We start from the raw sequence: 16658 nt of genomic DNA, 5'->3' as shown, positions 1-16658 counted from the left end.
ATACTGTAGTTTGCAAACATTCTTCTGGAAGGAATTCTTTGCCTGCAGCTAGATTTAATGTTTCTAGTAAACATGGGAAAAGATAGTCTGTGACATTTTTAAAATACTCGTTTGCATACCCATTGGGACCAGGGTATTTTAGGGGTTTCAAAGATTCTAATTCTGCTGAAGAGAAAGGGGCCTCCAATATGTTATTATCCTCTTAAGATATAGTCTGTAGGGGGATCTTGGGGAAAAAGTCTTCCAAACTTTCTGGTGATGGGTGTGAGATATTAGGGTAATTTTTTAAATTATAAAGGTTATTGTAGTAAGCTCTAAATGTGTGTGCTATTTGCTCAGGATGGGTGATCTTAAAGCCTTGTCCCTTGGGGTCCAATGGATAAGGGATTCCAGTTTTAGGTTCTCTCTTTTTAATCTGTCTGGCTAAAATTTTTGATGGCTTCCCTACTGCAGCATACATATTTGTCTTGAGTCTAGTTAATTCCTTATCGAATTCACTAAAGAGAGATTGACGTAGTTTTTCTCTAAGTTGAAAAAGTTGCTTATGTGAGTGATCCGAGGGAGATCTCTGCAGGTCACTCTCAGTTGCTTGAATTTTGGTAATTAGATCATCTACTTCTATAGATTTTTTTTTTAAATCTTGCCCCAAGTTTGATGAATATACCTCTTGCATAAGCTTTATGTGCCAACCAGACCCACTTAGGACTTGAGCCGAGAATAGCGTTGCATTTAGTGATGAGCGAGCAGACTCGTCCGAGCTTGATGCTCGTTCCAGTATTAGGGTACTCAAGATGCTCGTTACTCGAGTCGAACACCACGCGGTACTCGAGTCAATTTCATTTCCCTTTCCCGCATGTTTAGCCTCATTTTCTATAAACATGCGGGGAAGGCATTACCACTTCCTGCTGTGACATGCCAGCCCTCTGCCCGCCAACAGCAGTGAGTGTCTGACGGGATCAGGTGACCACTGACTACTTAAACTGGTCCCGCCTGCGGCTTGCCTCAGACGCATGCTGGCAGAGGTTAGGGAAAGTGCTGCTGCTGATATAGAGAAAGTGTTAGAGTAGGATCCTCATGTCAAGAACCCCAACGGTCCTTCTTAGCTTCTTAGGGCTTCTCCTCATTGTGTGCATTACTGTTGTGGCTGGTTGGGAGCTGTAGTGCACCAATTTTTTTTAAGCATCTATTCCTGTGCAGGCCATTACAGCTATACTGTTCTGTGTGTGCAGTGCATTAGCAGAGGGCTCAATGCTAAACAGTACTCTAATATTTCCTGGGACACTGCAGATCATTGCAGCTATACCGTCCTACGGGTGCAGTGCTTTAGGCAGAGGGTTCACTCTCATCGCTAAATAGTACGCAAATATTTCCTGGGCCACTGCAGATCATTGCAGCTATACTTTTCTATGTGTGCAGTGCCTTAGGCAGAGGGCTCACTCTCATCGCTAAACAGTACGCAATTATTAGCACTGTCCACTGGCTGTATAGTTTTCTGCCCCTGTGCAGAGCATCTCACAATACCCTTTCTTTGGGGGGTTTGAGGAAGCCGCAGTTACCATCACTATCCACTGGCTTTCTAGTTTTCTCCCACTCCATATAGCCTCTCTATTATATACAAGTCTCTGTGAGTGGTAAATGACCCCTCGGTATCAGCGCAAGACAGCGGTTTAATTTTTTCCGGTCACAGCATAGAGCCTCCGGTGTCTACACGTTTCTGTGTGCGGTGAATTAGCCACAGTTCTCAGCACTATATTGTGAGGTAATTTATTTTGGCCTTGCTCTATCCTTAATCCAACATGAGGACGTGGATGTGGACGTAGGCGTCCAAGTGAGGGTGTGGGCGCAGGCCGAGGTCCTGGGCGGGGTGGATCTCAGCCGGCTGCTGAGGGATTAGGAGAGCGCCAAGTCCATTCGCTCCCCAGGTTCATATCACAATTTACGGGTCCGCGTGGTATTACAAGAACAGCAGTGCGAGCAGGTCCTGTCGTGGATGGCAGATAACGCATCCAGCAATGTATCAAACACCCAGTCTTCCACGCAGTCCACTACTCCCGGCCTAGGGAGTGCACCTCTGAATCCTCTGGCTGCTCCTCCTTCCTCCCAGCTTTGTCACTCCAGGAAAATGACAGATTCAGAGCAGGCAGACTCCCGGGAACTTTTCTCGGGTCCCTGCTCAGAGTGGGAAAAAATGGTTCCTCTCTCACCTGAGGAGTTTGTCGTGACCGATGCCCAACCTTTGGAAAGTTCCCGGAGTCCGAGTGATGAGGCTGGGGACTTCCGGCAACTGTCTCAAGAGCTTTTTGTGGATGAGGATGATGAGACATAGTTGTCTGTCAGTGAGGTAGTAGTAAGGGAAGTAAGTCAGAGGGAGGAGTGCACAGAGGATTCGGGGGAAGAGCTGCTGGACGATGAGGTGACTAACGCCACCTCGCTTGCTAAGCCTACTGAAGACAAGGCTTCAGAGGGGAAGGCAAGTGCAGCAGCAGGAGAGGTTGGAAGAGGTAGTGGGGTTGCCAGGGGCATAGGCAGGCCTAGAGCAAAAAATCCCCCAACAGTTTCCCACAGCACCCTCTCGCGGCAAGCCTCTGTGCAGAGGTCTAGATGTTCAAAGGTGTGGATGTATTTAGTGAGAGCGTGGACGACCGACAAACAGTGGTGTGCAACCTGTGCTGCAGCCAGGGAGCTACCACTACCAACCTCACCACCACCAGCATGCGCAGGCATATGATGGCCAAGCACCCCACAAGGTGGAACGAAGGTCATTCACTTCCTACGGGTCACACCACTGGCTCTTCCCCTGTGCCAAAATCTGCCACTCACATCCAATCCCCCTCCCAGGATGTAGGCATGAGCGCCTCCCGGCCTGCACCCACACCCTCACCTCTACGGTCTTTCATGGCCTCTAGCAATGTCTCCCAGCGCAGCGTTCAGCTTTTACTAACACGAGCATTGGAGCAAAAGCGGAAATATGCCACCACCCACCCGCATGCACAAGCTTTAAACGTGCACATTGCCAAATTAATCAGCCTGGTGATGCTGCCGTACAGGCTTGTGGAAATGGAGGCTTGCAAAAACATGATGGCGGCGGCGGTCCTGCTCTACTCGGTTCCTAGTCGCCACTATTTTTCCCCATGTACCGTCCCAGCCCTACACCAGCACGTCTTCCGCAACATTACCCGTGCCCTCAACAGCGCAATTACTGGAAAGGTCCACTTAACGACGGACACGTGGACAAGTACTGGCAAGCAGGGCCACTATATCTCCCTGACGGCACATTGGTGAACTTGGTGGAGGCTGGGACCGAATCAGAGCCTAGGACCACTCAGGTGCTACCCACACCAAGAATAGCGGGTCCTACTTCGGTGCTGGTATCTGCGGCGTATTATGCCACCTCCTCCAAACTCCCCTCCTCCACCACCTACACCTCTTAATTATGAAGTGTATGCATGTCGCCAGCAGTCAATAGCGCGCTGCGCAGCAGTACAGCGTTAGCAAGCTGTGCTGAAACTAATCAGCTTGGGTGACAAGAGGCACACGGCTTCGAGCTGTTACAGGGTCTGACAGAGCAGACTGACCTCTCACTTTCGCCACTGAGCCTCCAACCAGGCATGGTCGTGTGTGACAACGGCCGTAACCTGGTGGCAGCTCTGCAGCTTGGCAGCCTCAGACACGTGACTGTCAGGACTCGGGGTCCGGAAAACTGGAGGTCCCTAAAAATACCCGCAACCCCTGTCCCTTCCTACTTGCCCCCCTGGGCTATGCCCCAGGGCGACAACTGGGCGACGGTCCCTACACTCACTAAGGAAGGGGGACATGGGGACTAACAAACAGACAGACACTGGAACAAACAACAGCAAGGAGAGTCAGACAATCCGGGTCAGCAACGAGAGGGTACGCGGTACAAGAGGGTCAGGCAAAGGCAACATCAGGTCAAAAGGTGGAGGGTCGGTAACAGGAGTCAGGAGTCAGAAAGATGCAGTACGCTGGTGTAGCAGGAAATCCAAGACTAACACTGGCACTGGTCAGGAGACACCAGCAGCTTTAAATTCTGTCAGAGCTCCCGCCCTAGCAGCTGATTGGGGCGGGGAGCCTGACAGCAGCTGAGTGCACCCAGCAGCACTGGGGAACCCGCCCCCAGCCCTGCAGGAGGCAGGACAGGAGAAGACACACGTTTGGTTGCCAGGATACCTAGGACACGACGCGGGGCAACACCCACCACGTCCCTAACAACCCGGCGGCGAGGCGGAGCCCGGCGGCCAGGGGATGTGACGAGGACCGGGGCTCCCCTGCGCCGCACGTGTGATCGGACCGGCAGTGCGGGCACGACGGACCCGCAAACCGCCAGTCCTTACAGTACCCCCCCTTCTACAGGGGAACACTGGACCCCCACGGCCCTGAGCAGGCTTGAGGGGAAAGGCTCTGTGGAACCGTCGGACCAATAGGGGTGCATGTACGTCCCGGGCAGGAATCCATGTACGGTCCTCAGGGCCGAAACCTTTCCAATGTACAAGATATTGCAAACTACCTCTCACACGCCGAGCATCAATCAAACGCTCTACCTCATACTCCAGTTCCCCCTGTACAAGAGTAGGAGTGGGTGGGCTCTGGGCGGGCAGAACTGGGGTTACATATTTTTTCAGCAGCCCCTTGTGGAAGACGTCATGAATCTTCCACAACTGCGGAAGAGATAATCTTTACGCCACAGGATTGACCACCTGGGAGATGGTGAACGGACCAACAAAGCGGGGAGCCAGCTTTAGGGATGGAACCTTGAGTCTCAAATTTTTTGAGGCCAGCAATACCTGCTCCCCAACCACGAACGGTGGAGAGATCGTGCGTCTTTTATTAGTTTGACCAAGCAGTTTATCCTGGGAACCCTGAAGGTTCTTACGAACCTGGGCCCAAACTGTGCACAGTTCATTAATGGCAGAGTCCACAGACGGCATGTCAGAGACTGAGGGCGCAGAAAAAGAAAATAGAGGATGGAAACCATAATTACAAAAGAACGGTGACACATGAGAAGACGAATTTACATGGTTGTTAATGACAAACTCGGCGAGAGGTAGGAAGTTAACCCACAGATGTTGATTGTCCGAAACGAACAGTCGCAGGTATTGGATTAATTCTTGATTCATCCTCTCAGTTTGCCCATTCGACTCGGGATGGAAAGCAGACGAAAAGGACAGACCAATATTCAATTTCCTGCAGAAAGCTCGCCAGAAGCGAGCGACAAACTGTACACCTCTATCTGAGACCACATCCTCAGGGACCCCATGCAACCGCACCACCTCCTTAATAAACATGTCAGATAACAGTTTGGCGTTTGGTAGCTTGCTCAGAGGAACGAAATGTGCCATTTTGGAGAACCGATCTACAATGACCCAAATGACCGTATTCCCCTGTGACGGCGGCAAATCTGTGATGAAGTCCATTGACAGATGTGTCCAGGGTCTGGACGGAATGGGCAAGGGAAGAAGAGGCCCCTCATGACGTCTCCTGACACTCTTCCCCCTGGCGCACACCGGACAAGCAGTGACAAACGCCCGAGCATCCCTACTCATATGAGGCCACCAATAAGTTTTGGAAAGTAATTCCTGCGTTCCTCGGATACCGGGGTGCCCAGCCAGGACCGAGGCATGCGTCTCTTCTAACACCTTCAACCTTAATGGTAACGGAACAAGGAGTTTGCCCTCTGGAAGTGCTTCAGGAGCTGATTGCTGCGCAGCCTGAATTAGCGGTGAGAGGTCAGAGGAGACAGCAGCGAGAACCACCCCAGGGGAAAGGATAGTCTCAGGCTCCGACTCGGGAGGTTCCGGAATACCAAAACTCCTAGATAGAGCATCAGCCTTAACATTTTTTGAACCAGGTCGGTAAGTAACCAGAAAATTAAAACGAGAGAAGAAAAGAGCCCAACGAGCTTGTCGAGCATTCAACCTTTTAGCAGAATCTAAATATATCAGGTTCTTATGGTCAGTGAGTACCATGATCTGATGGCGTGCTCCCTCCAAGAAATGCCTCCACTCCTCGAACGCCCATTTTATAGCAAGTAACTCACGATTGCCTATATCATAATTTTGTTCAGTAGGGGAAAATTTTCTGGAAAAGTAAGCGCATGGTCTAAGATTTGTGAGTGTAGACGGCCCCTGAGAAAGGACCGCCCCTACTCCAAACTCAGAGGCATCCACCTCCACCACAAACGGGCACGACAGGTCTGGTTGGACAAGAACAGGTGTGGAGGAAAAGGCAGCCTTCAGGGTAGCGAAGGCCGCCAGCGCATCTGGAGACCAGGTACCAACATCTGCCCCTTTCCTGGTGAGATCCGTTAAGGGTTTAGCCACCACCGAAAAGTTCTTAATGAACTTCCGATAATAATTAGCGAAGCCCAAGAAGCGCTGGAGGGCCTTTAGAGTGACTGGTTGGGCCCACTCTGTGATGGCTTTCACCTTCCCCAGATCCATCTGGATATCCCATGGAGTAATGATATACCCTAAAAAGGTTATCTTCTGTACCCCAAAAACACATTTTTCAAGCTTAGCAAACAGCTGGTTAGCCCTGAGTCGTGACAGGACCGTTTGAACATGCACCTGGTGTGTCTCCCAGTCGGGGGAAAAAATCAGAATATCATCTAGATACACTACGACGAACACCCCCATGATGTCCTGAAAAACTGAGTTCATGAAACCTTGAAATATAGCAGGGGCGTTACACAACCCAAAAGGCATGACCAGGTACTCAAAGTGACCGAGGGGCATATTGAATGCCGTCTTCCACTCATCCCCCTCCTGAATACGAATGAGGTTGTAAGCTCCCCTTAGGTCGAGTTTAGAGAACCACTGGGCACCGGTGACCTGGTTGAGGAGGTCAGGGATGAGCGGAAGGGCGTACTGGTTCCTGACAGTGATTTTGTTTAGCTCCCTGTAATCAATACAGGGTCTGAGACTCCCATCCTTTTTCTCCACAAAGAAGAAACCAGCCCCTACTGGAGACTTGGAGGGCCGGATGTGCCCCCGGGACAAACTATCCTGGATATAGTCCTTCATAGACTGCCTCTCTGGAACCTTAACATTATAGATGCGACCTTTAGGAAGTTTGGCCCCCGGGATCAACTCTATCTTACAGTCCCATTCTCTATGGGGAGGCAAGGCTTCTGATAGCTGTCTAGAAAAGACGTCCGAAAACTCTGAGAGGTAGTCAGGCAGTTCAGCTCCCTCGCAGGTGGAGACATTCACCCCCACTGGGCGCACGTGGCTGTCACAGCGAGAACCCCACTTGACCAGTTCCAATGTGTCCCAGTTAATTACAGGGTTGTGTTCCCTTAGCCAGGGTAGCCCCAGCACAACATCCACAGACAGGTTCTTCATAACCAAAAATGTACAGGATTCCGTATGTAAGGCCCCAATAGTGAACTGGACCTCCGGGGTAACCAGATTTACAAGACCAGCCTGCAAGGGAGTAGAGTCGACACCAGAGACCAGAATAGGGGGTTCTACACGGAAAAAATACTCAGACAGCTTAGCAACAAAATCGAAATTAACAAAATTAGCAGCAGCTCCAGAATCAAGAAAAGCTTGCCCAGCACGGTAGAAAGACCGGAATTCTAAGGTGCAGGGCAACAACATTTTAGACCTTACAGGGAGTACCTTAGCTCCTAGACAGTCCTCCCGATGACTGCCTAGGAGCGGAAGTCTTTCCTGCCGCGACTTTTTCTCGCAGGTCCCAATGCGATGACCCGACTCCCCACAGTAGAGACAGAGGTTCATCCTGAGACGATATTCCCGACGTTGCTTCGGGGTCATGGTTCCCAGCTCCATGGGTTCAGTGGAGGGAGGGGTTAAGGTCGGAACCACCGAAGGTGTAGACGTACGGACAGGGCTGGTCCGAGTCGAGCGTCTGGCCCTCAAGCGTCGGTCAGCCCGGATGGCCAGAGACATGGCTTGCTCCAAAGTTCTGGGCTCCGGATGTGCCACCAAGAGGTCCTTGAGGCCTTCCGACAGACCGGTCAAAAACAGATCCTTTAAGGCCGCGTCATTCCACCCGGACTCCGTGCAGTGTTGGCGAAATTGTGAACAATAGTCCTCAGCCACCTTCCGCCCCTGTCGCAAGACCAGGAGTTTAGAGACTGCGAAGGCAGCCCGGTCAGGTTCGTCATACAGCTGGCCCAAAGCAGCAAAAAAGGCGTCTAGTGACTGTCGGGTGGGGGAGTCAGCTGGTAAGGAGAAGGCCCAATTTTGGGGTTCTCTCTTCAGGCGAGTTATCACGAAACCCACTTTCTGGTTTTCTGTGCCAGAGGTGTGGTGTCGGAGGTCAAAATAAAGCTTGCAGCCTTCTCTGAACACAAAAAACTGACTTCTTTGCCCGGAAAAGAAGTCAGGAGGTGTTGCTCGGGGTTCAGAAACCGTACCAGGAGTGGCAGGGAGCTGCACCATATTAGAAGCCCCTCGCTGCTCCTGATGCTGCAGGCGAGCAGTCAGGTCCTGGGCCAGGTCCGTCAGAACATGTACCTGGTTGGCTAAGGCCGCCACAGCCTCCATAGCGGGGTTCAAGGTTGCTGGTCGGATGTAGGGATCCAACTTCCGTTCGGCCAGTGTTACTGTCAGGACTCGGGGTCCGGGAAACTGGAGGTCCCTGAAAATACCCGCAACCCCTGTCCCTTCCTACTTGCCCCCCTGGGCGACGGTCCCTACACTCACTAAGGAAGGGGGACACGGGGACTAACAAACAGACAGACACTGGAACAAACAACAGCTAGGAGAGTCAGACAATCCGGGTCAGCAACGAGAGGGTACGCGGTACAAGAGGGTCAGGCAAAGGCAACGTCAGGTCAAAAGGCGGAGGGTCGGTAACAGGAGTCAGGAGTCAGAAAGATGCAGTACGCTGGTGTAGCAGGAAATCCAAGACTAACACTGGCACTGGTCAGGAGACACCAGCAGCTTTAAATTTTGTCAGAGCTCCCGCCCTAGCAGCTGATTGGGGCGGGGAGCCTGACAGCAGCTGAGTGCACCCAGCAGCACTGGGGAACCCGCCCCCAGCCCTGCAGGAGGCAGGACAGGAGACACACGTTTGGTTGCCAGGATACCTAGGACGCGACGCGGGGCAACACCCACCGCGTTCCTAACAACCCGGCGGCGAGGCGGAGCCTGGCGGCCAGGGGAGGTGACGAGGACCGGGGCTCCCCTGCGCCGCATGGCGGCCGCACGTGTGATCGGACCGGCGGTGCGGGCACGACGGACCCGCAAACCGCCAGTCCTTACAGTGACATGCCTAGCGCATGGGTTTAATCTGGTGGTTCAGCGGTTTCTAAAAAGCTACCCCCGCTTGTCTGACCTGCTCGTCAAGGTTCGCCGTGTGTGCGCACATTTCCGTACGTCGACTACGGATGATGCCACCCTGTACCCTGCAACTTCGGTTTCAGCTGCCAGAGCACCGACTGCTGTGCGACGTGCCTACGTGCTGGAATTCTATGCTGCACATGTTGACCAGGCTGTATGAGCAGCGTAGAGCAATAGTGGAATACCAACTGCAACATGGGCGGCGGAATGGTTGTCAGCCTCCGCCATTCTTTACAGAGGAGTGGGCATGGATGGCCGACATCTGCCAGGTCTTCGGAAACTTTGAGGAGCCTATCCAAATGGTGAGCAGCGATGCGGCCATCATAAGCGTTACCAACCCTTGACAAAGGCTGTTTTTTCAGCCGAAACGTTGCTGTCCGTTTTTATGCTGTCTGGGATACATAATAAAGATACGCTGTTTTCTTCAAAATCTTCTCGCGGTGGATATCCTCTTCACATCAAGCTATTTGCCAGGTGCTGCTGGTTTACAATGCTTTTGCTGACCAATATCTTCTTTGAGCCCATTGAGAAGTCTGGACTCTGATCAAGCGTGCACGGCTTGATACTTTTCGCATCCCCACCTGTGGTGACGTACATACAGGAGTGCTGCTGCATATTCAACTTTTTCAGGTACATCCTCATGTCTATATCTCAGCGGGTTTTGGACGAGGACGAGGAGGAGGAGGGAGAAGAGACTGCTGGCCACACTGCAGAGGGTACCCATGCTGCTTGCCTGTCATCTGTTCAGCGTGTATGGGCTGAGGAGGAGGAGGCGGACCTTCCTCCTAGAGAGAACAGCGATGTGTTGTGTACTGGGACTCTGGCACACATGGCTGACTTCATGTTAGGCTGCCTTTCCCGTGACCCACGCGTTAGACGCATTCTTGCCAACACGGATTACTGGGTGTACACCCTTCTCGACCCACGATATAAGGAGAACCTTTCCACTCTCATTCCCAAAGAGGAAAGGGGTACGAGAATGACGCAATACCACAGGGTCCTGGTGGAAAAAGTAATGCTAAAGATCGCATCTGACAGCCCTAGCGGTAGAAGACGCAGTTCAGAGAGCCAACTAGCAGGGGAGGCGCTGGAATCAGGCAGCATGTCCAGTGCAGGCAGGGGAACACTCTCCAAGGCCTTTGCCAGTTTTATGGCTCCCCAGCAAGATTGTGTCGCCACTCCCCAGTCAAGACTGAGTCAGAGGGAGCACTGTAAGAAGATGGTGAGGAAGTACATAGCCGTACCACTGTCCTCCGTGATGCGTTTGCTCCATACAACTATTGGGTGTCAAAGCTGGACATGTGGCACGAACTTGCGCTGTACGCCCTAGAGGTGCTGGCCTGCCCTGCCGCTAGTGTCTTGTCAGAGAGGGTGTTTAGTGCTGCTGGGGGGATCATCACAGATAAGCGTACTTGCCTGTCAACTGACAGTGGCGACATGCTTACCCTCATAAAGATGAACAAAGGCTGGATTTCCCCAGACTTCTCTTCTCCACCGGTGGAAAGCAGCGAATCCTAAAGATTCTTTTCGCTGCAACCGGAGAAAAATGCATCCTCTATCACCCCCAAAAAGGGGAGAATTAGCTTTGTGTATCCCTCTCGCATATTATTACTCCTCCTCCTCCTCCTACTAAAACAGCATGTCATCACGCTGAACTGCCAATTTCTATGTGGCCCAAAATTCTCAGTTTATAAGTTAAACTTAAATCAATTTTTGCGGAGGGCTGCCTCCAGGCTCTGTTACAAATTAACCAATAATGAGCTATATCTTCAAAAAATGTTGTGGGCTTCACCTGCCTTGGCGTTCAGCAATTTTTCATGGGTACACTCGTACTCTTGGTACACCAATTTTTCAGGCCATTGCCAATACTGTTAGCAAACTAATTTTTCCAGGCTTCGCGTATACTCTTGGTAAACAAATTTTTACAGGTGTACTGTTTGCCTATACTATTGGTATACCAATGTTACTGGGGTTCGCCTATACTCTTGCTACAGAAATGTTACAGGGGTTCTCCTATATTTTTGCTACAGAAATGTTACTGGGGTCCGCCTATACTCTTGCTATAGAAATGTTACTGGGGTCCGCCTATACTCTGGCTACAGAAATGTTACTGGGGTCCACCTATACAGTTGCTACTGAATGGTTTGAGGGGTTCGCCTATACCCTTGCTACAGAAATGTTACAAGGGTTCGCCTATACTTTTGCTACAGAAATGTTACTGCGGTCCGCCTATACTCTTGCTACAGAAATGTTACTGGGGTCTGCCTATCCTTTTGCTACAGAATTGTTACTGGGGTCTGCCTATACAGTTTCTACTGAATGGTTTTAGGCATTTACCTCTACTCTTGCTACAGAAATGTTACAGGGGTTCGCCTATACTTTTGCTACAGAAATGTTTCTGGGGTTCGCCTATACTTTTGCTACAGAAATGTTAGTGGGGTCCACCTATACTTTTGCTACAGAAATGTTACTGGGATCTGCCTATGCTGTGGGTGCACAAAGACTTCCCATCGCACTGTTTTACCTGTCTGGCACAAATACATTGACTGACTAGGGTAGAAATGTGGGCCAAGGTACTTGGCTAGGTGAAACTCTACCATGTTTTGGCACTCTGTTTTCCTCATGTGTAATACCATCTTTAAGTTCCTTGGGCTCACCTATGCTGTGGTGCACAAAGACTTCCCATCGTGTTGTTTTACCCGTCTGCAAAAAAATACACGGACTGACTTGGGCAGAAATGTGGGTCGAGGCCGAGGTCCTTGGCGGAGTGAAACTCTGCCATGTTTGGGCACTCTGATTTCTTCCTGTGTAATACCATCTTTGTACACCCACAGCATAGGCGAGCCCAAGGAACTCAAAGACTTCCCATTGCAGTGTTCAGCTATCCGACACCTACACAACATGAACTGTGTGGGGACACCATGGATTTCCCATTGCTATGTAACTCACGGCACCTTGGGTCACACAAGGTGGAGGCTGGGACCGAACCAGACCCTGGGCCCGCTTACGTGCTTCCCAGAAAAGAGTATTGCTGCATTGTGGAGATGTGTAGAAGTGCTGGCACCTGAGTCCCCTTTATGCCCACGTTTGCGGCTCCTGACAATTTTGTGACAAAGGTGGAATGGGATTGGAATGATGATCGTACGTCAATTTATCATCAATTCTCAACAGCATTGTGGGCTATCACCCAGACTTTCAAAGAGGGTCGCTGCCTAGCCCTGCCAAACCTCTGCAGTGTGTGCCTCCGCTTCCTCCTCATCCAGTACGCACCTATAAATAGACATGAGGGTGGTGTGGCTATGAAGCAAGTGTGTGGCATGAGGACAGCTGAACGCTGCACAGGGAAAATTTTGTGTGCGCTGTGGACGCAGGGTCATGTGGGGGGTTGGACAGCAATGCCAGCATGTAACCAAAGAGAAGAGGCAGTGGTGTCACCCGCAGGCAGTGATTGTCCGTGGGTGCAGGTAGTATGGTGTTTAGCTAAGATGTGCCAGCGCGTGTGCCTTGCTAATGAAGGTTTCTCCCAAGTAAATTGTTAGGGGGGTGACCGCCAGGCTTTTGCCCCCATTTTGGCTTAATAGTGGGACCTGGGAGCCTCATATCTAGCCATGCATGCTGCCTCTGCCCTTCCCTATCCGTTTCTGTGGTGTTTCCATGACTTTCTGATGTTTGCTGGTGTTTCACAAGTCATGACCTATGCAGAGCATCGGTCCCATACAAAAATGCTCAAGTCTCCCTTTGACTTCAATGGAGTACGTTACTCTAAACGAGCTCTCAAGTATTATGAAAAGTTCGACTTGAGCAACGAGCAGCCAAGCATGTTGGTGCTCGCTCATCTCTAATCAAGACCCAAAACAGCATTCAAATGGAAAAGCAACATTTCGACCTGTCCAAGGGTCTTTATCAAGCTTGATAAAGACCCTTGGGTGTGTCGAAATGTCGCTGTTTTTTTATTATGGAGGAATAAAGTACGCAAGTTTTACTTCATCTTATGCTGCCTGGATTCACTATTTTCTTTTTGCACGCTTTGGAATTATGTATCCCTTAAGGCGTTCAAGGAAGACTAATAACGTTTTTCCATATTTATTCTACAAAAAAAGGTAGCAGATAAAAAAAAATATATAAAAGATGATTTACGTAACAGATAAGGAGCATAAAAGTATACATAAACAGTATAAAACAAAAGCTCCAAAATAAGAGAAAATTCCAATCTATGTTGTTTCAGATAATCCTGATACACAGGGAGTTGCCACAGAAATAAGGTCAACTTACATTCAATATCACTCTGGGTCCAACAACTAGAGTAGGGAACCCACTTGATTTTAAAACCTCCCTAGAACTACACCCTCAGTGGCCATTATTGTGATGCCATCAGGGGTGGGTTGAGTATAGATCATCTAGATCAGTTGTTCTCAACATGGGCGTTATTGCCCCCTGGGGGGCGTTTTTACTTCTAAAGGGGTTACAGGGGGGCATTGGAACATAAAGGGGGTGGTAGAATTTGTAATGCAAATTGATGAATCAACAGTTAGAGACAATAAAGCATTGCTGCTAGCTTATGTTTAGTTTCATTAATCGGAATGAAGAGGTAGTGGAGGAACTGCTGTTTACCAGAAATTTAACAAATTTTACTTGTTCGGTGCAGACTATTATGCAGTCATCCACTCAACCCAGCCCAGATTGGAGAGGAGCAACTGCAAACAAACATAGCCCGCACATGTGAATGATACCTAAGAAGCCAGCCAAAGGTGGGTGTGCCCCACCATACAGGATAGCAACTCTCACTGACATAGCAGTGGTTTGCCCTGTTATCTCCAAAGTGGGCCACACTGGCTGACATCTTGGGCTTTCCCCAAATCTCTAGCAAACCGCATACACGCCACAGTGATTTTAATGTAGTTAATAGTGAGATACCGTAGCTGCTGACGGACTCATGGGGGCATTGCCTTGGGACGTAAGCCTATGCGTTTTGGCAAAAATGCAGTACTAACACCCACATTTAATAGCATGCGCCGAACAGTATAACACCTATTAGAACCATATAACATCTATCAGAAGAACTGAATAACATCAGTTAGATTAATACTTTGATCACCCTGATTTGATAATCTCCATTGGGAGTCAAAGTGATACCGAATGTTTTGAGCTAATTAGTCTACTTCACTCTGAGATACTTACCTGAGCCTCGATCAGGGATTTACGAAAGCGAACTTGAGGTTACGAACTATAACCAATGCTCGTTAGCTATGGGTATCTACAATATTATGATAGTCTGTAATATGTGTTGTGTATTTTTTTGTAGCACACTATTTTAATGAAATCTAATAAAGGTATTAATTTTAGTTGAAACATCTATAATATGAAGGGCCTTAAGAATATATAAACTCTTTCTGCCCCTCTGAATTTTCTCTTATATAGAAGTACAGTAATAAAAACTTAAGTAAATTAAGAGTGCAAGTAAAAACTTGCATCTGTACGACAGGATTTCTAATTTATATAGAACACAACTTTAATATAAATTAACAATGTTAATATCTGTGCCCTGAATTTTTTTCTTTCATGAATTAGCATATGTAGTACATTTACTTTTGCCAAAACAGTTTGACAGATTTCTGAGTCATGCAACATTTGAATCCATGTATTAACACAGAAGTTAATGGTATGCATACAGATGAGTTGCTGTATGGCTATAAGCAATGAATGTGTAAATTTGCAGTTCTCAAAGGAGTGCCATGAGCAATTCATTAACAGGGTTGTACCACAACTGCAAGTTATTTCTTATCCACAGGGAATAACTTGCTGATTGTTTGGAGTCTAATTGCTGAGACCCCCACTGATCTCAAGATCATGGGTCCTGTGTCCCTATCCTCCTCACTGCAGGGTTATTATACTTCCTGCAGTGAGGAGCATACTGAATGGAGTGCTGATCGCACAAACTCACTAGCTCTTCATTTGCTCTCAATATTAGTGCAGAGATACCCAAGCAGGTGCTGTTTGGCTATTTCCGTCAGCCCAATTGATATAAATGGAGTGCTGACGACACATGGTTGGCCAGTGCTCCATTCACTGTGACATCATGGTGGAGTGTAGAGAGGTATGTGATTAAGGCCTCTTGTCCACGGACACGCATTGATTCTTGGGGAAGACTCGCAGAGCAGTTTCCACCCGTGCCCGCAGCCATGAGGCCCAAAATGACATTTTTCTCTCCTGTCTGGATGCTGTGGGGCTCTCCTTCATCGCGGCCAGATCTTCTTTCTTCTGAAAGGCAGGTGCTCTCGGCCCATTATATATTAGGTAGCCAGAGTTGCACGCCTTATTCTCTGTTGCCCTGGCAATCCAGGGGGAGATATTTAGGATAGTTCCTACCCTGCTGCTAGGCAAGCAGTAGAGAAGCAAAAGGAAAGCAACAGTGAGTGTATGGGCGCTAGTTCCTGGAGACAGCATGGAAGCTGGATGTGAGAAATGGAGGAAACCTCTGTGTTAATGCAGGCTGTCTTACCTGGTGTAGAGAGAGAAGAGGAATACCAGCATCTGCAGTAGAATGGAGTCTGAGTGTTCTTCCCAATGTGCATCCCCTAATAACACTGATTACATTCGAAATATGTTCCGATTAGCAACCAGGACAGTTAGTGTTCATCCAGTTATCTGGCACCTGTATTGTGTGAAATTGATGGAACAGGAAAGGCCCCTTGAGGACTGCCATCATGACTCAGATAGGCCTCTGTTCCAGGTTGTAAAATTCCTGAATAGAAGTGAGCAGGAGATGGTGTAGTGGTCAAAAACACAATCCTGGTCCCCTCCATAAATGTCATACATGTTTGTCCTATGTAGATGCACTGTGCAAAGCTTGTCTTGTCATATCCAGTCTGTGTGTTGCACAGCTGCAGGGTTTGAGAGGCTAACACTAATAAAATCATTGCCTGCATGTAGCTGTATCAGTCTGTCATGCCATGTGGTGTGTAAGAAGGTATAAATGTGAGTGCTTGAGAGAAGGGAAGAGGTATTCCATCTTGTCTGTTGAGAGAATACTAACACAGAGCCACATGGAAGCACCATCAGCTTCCATATAGGTGAAGACGGAGGAAGAGTAGAGCCATTCTGTAGCAATTGGAGTCTGGATGTCAGTCCCAAGATCCTAAGAGAGAGCATCTCCCAATAATTCTGCATATGGAGACCCATCGTTCAGGTACCAATTCATACCAAAAGTTTTGCCTATACAGCCGTCCAGAATCAGAATCACCCCATATAGGTACCCTACTGAGACATACCCACGTGCCTGCTGTGCGGGATGTTATTGTTAATCATTTAAGTGAATAATTGTTTTGCTGG

This window comes from Eleutherodactylus coqui, chromosome 6 (assembly GCF_035609145.1).
Source record: "Eleutherodactylus coqui strain aEleCoq1 chromosome 6, aEleCoq1.hap1, whole genome shotgun sequence".
Classification (NCBI taxonomy): Eukaryota; Metazoa; Chordata; class Amphibia; order Anura; family Eleutherodactylidae; genus Eleutherodactylus; species Eleutherodactylus coqui.
This window is presented reverse-complemented; position numbering follows the sequence as displayed.